Consider the following 6,000-nt stretch of genomic DNA (forward strand, 5'->3'; position numbering starts at 1 on the left):
TTCTAGCTTTAGGAGGATTCAGGCAAGATAATACAAGAACAAGATCATTAAAGGGACAGTATGTGAGATTTTGAGTTTAAATTTAATTCAAATTACTCAACAGTTTTCCCAGAGGTACGTATGAGATAGATATGTTCAAATCCAGCATTAACAGCTGCAATTTTGCTTTATTCTTAATTCCCAAAAAATACATGCTTGCCAAGTTGTTTATGTTATTATCCAATCAGAAAGCAGAATGAGCCTCACATGAGTCGCTTGTTTGGGTTGCCAGGTTCAATACTGAAATCCAGTTGGTTTAAACCAAAAATACCTCTCTCTGATCTGAATCCTCACTACCTAAACCCCAGCACCTGCAGCCAATCATTAATCAGTGTTTTTTCTTCTTTTCTTTTTCTGTGGGTGTCCGAGTGCAATGAGAGCACTTGAGTTCTTTATTTCGTGGGTGCCCTGTTTAACATACTATACAAGCAGAAAAACAAACAAAACAAACAATTCTACAAGTCCATACAGTACAGTTGTGTGTATAAATGTGTGTTACCAGATTATTAAATTGTGATTGTGTCAGCAAAGTATCCATTTTTGCTTTTCCTTGGAGTGCATTCCTACTAGTGCAGCCTCTGCAGCTCAGTGAGTGAATTCTGGAGTTTCTGAGCTTTTACATGGTCTGTTCAGATAGTGAGAATGAGAAAAACCTTGTCCTCTATCTGCAGGATAAAGCACTGCAACCCAGGTTCAGTTGCGATGGTAGTTTTTGTTCCATACCTTTAAATTCAGTTATTCACATTTCTTAGCATTTTATTGGTTGCACATCAAGGAGATTGCAGTGATCTTCAGAGATGTTTGGAAGTCTACTGTACTGTAGCTGGACATCACAGTCCTCTGTATGGCTGAATATGAGTGCATTTAATTAAACCCCTGTCATAAAGGAAGATGGGAGTAGCGTCTCATCATCACTAGTGGTCCATTGAAGTCTTATGTTTTAATTAGAATTTTGTTGATGCCACATTGCCTGCAGCAGTTGGACGGAGTGAGTGTGTTTTTTTTTTTTCCAGAGGTGATGTGGTGGCAAACAGCGAGAGGCAGGTTAATATGGTTCCCCCTCCCCATAGGGATTAATCACTGCGCCTCATAACCACAGCCAACGTAATCACCAAGCACAGAGATACGGAGTGTGCCAACAGCAAACTGGAAGGCTACACTGCAGGAAATGGATAGGGAAGTGAAACCTGGCCATTTAGCGCCCAATTTAATTTCACATTTGTACAAATTTTAATGGGAATACTTTTTTTTTTGCATATATATTGTCATTATGTGTGTGTTTTTATTCTTAATGGTTGTCGCAAGTGACTGCCAAAAATATCAGAGACAAAAAATAGTATAAAAAATAAATAGCTTAATTACCCTAACTGAAAAAGGCAAGTTCATTAAGGTCATTTTCACACTGCCACTTAGGTTGACGTAAAACAGCATTCACTCCAACAGCGGTGTGCTTGAGCCGGTGTGAACACAACAGGAGCATTCTGAACCACAGTAAACGACCTCTCCAAAAGCAAGACTCGGAGCAGCTCCAGTCTCACTTCTGAGGGCAGCGAGTGCAATGTAAACATGATTGACCTCAAGCTGACCTACACCGTCCACTGGGACAGTAAAATTGCTTGGAATTAGGAAAAAAAGCGTTCGGATCCTTTATATTTGTATGAATGGGCACTGGAGAGCTGCTGTTTGACAAGTTCGTCTGACGAGGCAAAAACAAAATATCGGCGACACATCTCGTCCTGCTTCTGTCTGAGCAGGTGATCCTGGGTCTGTCGTATGTGTGTCGTACAAAACCTTTTTTCTCCTCCGTAACCACGCCTCCTCTGCGTACAGTCCTCACGGTGTATTTAGCCACAGGTGAAAGAAAAGATCACAGGCACATATTCACAGGGTTCTGTCCATTTAAAGTGTGTTGTCATAGAAAGTGGCTCATGGTGCATGTTTGGGGTGAATGATACATGGTGCATGTGAACAAGACTGACCCAAAAGTAAAGGAAACAGAACTAAACAAAAAACATAAACAAAAAACATACCTGGTGTTGTGTTTTGCTTCATTCACACATTTGTAATCCTACATTATTAGTCTCTCTATATATCTAAAGCTCAAAATGCTCTGTTCCACCTTCTGATGTCATGTGAGGCACTTCCTGTATAACCATATAACATCACAAGGTGGAACAGAGTGTTGTTTGTTTGAGAAAGAACTCAGGGAAAATATACAGGGTATTTGTGTTAAAAATGTATGAATGAAACAAAACACAACTCGGGGTATGTTTTTTGATGAGGAAACAACATCATAACACAAATCAAAGTAGAGTAATACTAGCAGCAGTATATTTTAGTTCTTCATGCTTTTTTGTCTACTTTATTCTTGTTTTTGTTATGTGCATGCTGAACTGTATGTTTTATTGTCTTGATAATTTTAATTCTCATGAAATACCGTATTTTCCGCACTATAAGGCGCACCTAAAAGCCTTTAATTTTCTCAAAAACCCACAGTGCGCCTTATAATCCAATGCGCCTTATATATGGATCAATATTGGTCAATTATGACACCCGTAGTCAGGAGGTGTCACCGAAGTAATAGCGGTAATAACCCTTTAAGGACTGAGCACACTATGGGCCAGTATAGCTTACCTAGACCTAGACTTTTATACTTTTTTAGCCATAAAAATCATGTTAAACGAAGTATCAGAATTTACTGCATTTTTTCACACAACTACTTCTATTTTACACATCCATCCGTATTTTTTCTTTTACGCATTAAATAAATGACTGGGAAAATCCCTGCAGCCCCGCGGTCTCATTCGTCATCTTCGAGGGACAACAGAGGCAGATTACCGTAATGATGGTAAAATATTTATATAGCCCCATGTCTCCGCTTTGAGACACCGTTTGAATTTACATGAGAGCACGACTGGTTGCGGAGTTACGCTGCTGGAAAGTCCGCAACCCGCTCTATCTGCGACGACAGGATCCGACGCTATAGGGATAACAGGGAGACAGCGCCGGGCGACATACGCCACAATCTGCCAATGGATTGCGGATGCCTGGGCTCAACTGTGGTCCAAGCTTTCACGAAGGCAGGAATTGTCACTGAATTGCCAGACAACAGCAGTCACACGGATAATGGCGATTTTGACGAGATGGAATCGGGCACTTTGAATGCCGAGCTCGCCCAACTGTTCAACTCAGACACTGAAGAGGAAGAACTCGACGGATTCGTGAATGAGGAATGAACTGAAAAAGTGAGCTTTATGTGTTTCTTTCACGTGTTTAGAACTAAACAAGGCTGGAGATATTGTGACTATGGACATTAACGTTTGAACAACGTTGAGTTATTGTTATTGCGTTGCACTATTTCGAGAGTTACTATATTGTGAATACATTAACTTGTTTTGTGAGTGAACAAAGTTTTCAGAACGTTTTTTATTCTATTAATAAAGTTTGACTGACTTATCTGACTGTTTTTTTGACATTCCCTTTAGCGCAGCTCCATCTCGTGGATGCATAACACAACCCCAGATACTACAGTAGTTTATATTCTACGTGCCTTATAATGCGGTGCGCCCTATATATGAAATTTGTTTTAAAATAGGCCATTCACTGAAGGTGCGCCTTATATTCCGATGTGCCTTACGGAAAATACGGTACTTTGGTCAGCTGAAGTTGCTTTCAAATGCTATAAACAAACAAAAATTGAATAGCTTCTGATCCTGGATTTAATGTAACTTGACATTCGACGTGATAGGTACAAAAGTGTGAGCTATCTCAGAGGTGAAGCGCTAAACCACATGTCAAATCTGGGTAGACGCAGAGCTATTTGTCCCTGTTAGCTTAGCGCGCCCATTGACACGTCCTGATGAGAGTTTGTCTTGGCTGATGCCCTTCACTCCACCTCCCAAGGTCCTCCTCCTCTTCCTCCTCCTCCTCCTCCCCCCTCACACTCCTCTCCTCTTGTTGAGATCATAAATTGCCGAATATAAAGCCTTGTTTCCAGTCCGTTAGACGCGCCGCCCGATGCAAGGGCCTTCACATCGCCTCTCGCACCTCCGGCAGCACTTAGGTAGAAAAATCTCCCTCTCGCTCGGCTCACCCTCGCCTCAGATATGTGCATGCATCATTCTGGTGGCGGGGGCGTCCTAAAGCGTGCCCTCCTACAAGGCCACATTATATCACAGTCATTTACCCAAACGGGACTTGGTTAAACAGGAAGAAGCAAAGATTAACTAACGGCCCCACCTAGAGACAATATATATCTTTCCTGACAATTTCCCCGCGATGCCTCAGTGAGATCCCCTTCACGGCTATGTTCCACTGACCAGACAGGATTTACTCTGGATTAAGTGTCTACTGTGTCACTCAAATGGGGATTTAATAGAAATAGGCCCAGGACATTTTAGAAATAAAACTATTATTTCAGATTCCCTTACCAGCCTGATGAGTGAAGTGCTATGTGGACAATGATGGATTTTGTCCTATAGAGAAATCCACGCTTTTGACCTATTTTTAGTGTTTGACCTCGGACCCTTCTCCAGATCGAGAGGTTGGTTCGAAATATTAGTCTGGGTGAAACTGAGGGATGAAGAAGTCCAAAAGGGCCTAAATCCAGAGCCGGCCCCAGCTTCCAGGGGGCCCTAAGCTGATTTTTCTCTGGGGCCCCCAAAAGCGGATCCCTCCTGACTCAGCTATTAGTCATTCACATTTGACAACATTATGACTCTGCTCTCATCATGTCAACTGTATTTGAATTTATGACCAACATCAGACTGAAAACATCCACAACATACACAAACATATAAGGGGATCAAGATTTGTTTTTATTCTAGACATTTTTTCTTTGTTTCTGGTGGATTTTAATGTGTTCCAGTTGGCGACATTGGGCTTAAATTTACATTATAAAGTGTCCTTGCACCTGTGTCAACGATAGCTGCCCTCACCTATGCTCGACTCAAAAACAAATGTAGGCAGCAGTAGATATGTTGCTACTATAGGTATAAAACAAATGTAATTGTTTCAGAGGGATATTTAGGCTGTTGCAAACACACAAACCCTATGCCCAATAAAACTTGATATATTATATTATGTTAAATATAAATATATGGGCTCTTGGGGGCCCTCTGCTGGCCTCGGGGTCCGGCAGCTGCTTAGTCTGCTTATAAACTGGGCCGGCCCTGCCTAAATCATAGTTCAGAAATTAAACCCCCTTTCCAAAGTAAATCCACATTTCTGTGTTGTGTATCGTAATGTATTTTGAAAGTCGTACTCACTGTGTACGCCCAAATGGTCCAAGTTTGTTATTTGGTTATTTTGCTTGTATGCGACCCAGATTTGATGTTTGTGAAAGTTTTCTTCCACAAGTGTTGAAATGAGTCAGAGACATGTGTGACATTTGGCAAATAATGAGTACTTGATGATTGATGACTAATGGATTGGAAAAAATACCACACATTTTGCCACAGAATGAAATCATCTAGTCAACTCAATGAAATATGGGCCTTATAAAATGACACTACACAAATATGACATATACTGCACAAACCATAGTAACTTTTGTTGAGATGAATACTTAAGTAAGAACTAACTTGTCCATACAACTCTAAGTTATGCTGCTGGTTTATAGGTCCTCTGTTACACAAAACTGACTCTTGTGAGCTTTAAACCATGTTAGAATGTTGTTACACTTATCAAAAACATCCCTAGAGTTGTGGTTTGTTTCACTCACACATGTTTGAGTAATCCTTTATTATTAGTCTGTCTACCTCTCGTAAGCTCAAAATGCTCTGGTCCACCTTGTGATGTCATGTAGTGGTAGTTTTCAAGTTAACAACCATCTTTTAACTTTAATTCAACAGCACTTGGCAATTCGAGGGCTGAAAATATTCACATATTTCTAGTGAAGGTGTAGTATAGTTTAAGCATACAGAGTAGCACTTGTTGTATTACCACAAGACATCACAAGGT

Source organism: Periophthalmus magnuspinnatus, chromosome 21 (genome assembly GCF_009829125.3).
Source record: "Periophthalmus magnuspinnatus isolate fPerMag1 chromosome 21, fPerMag1.2.pri, whole genome shotgun sequence".
NCBI lineage: Eukaryota > Metazoa > Chordata > Actinopteri > Gobiiformes > Gobiidae > Periophthalmus > Periophthalmus magnuspinnatus.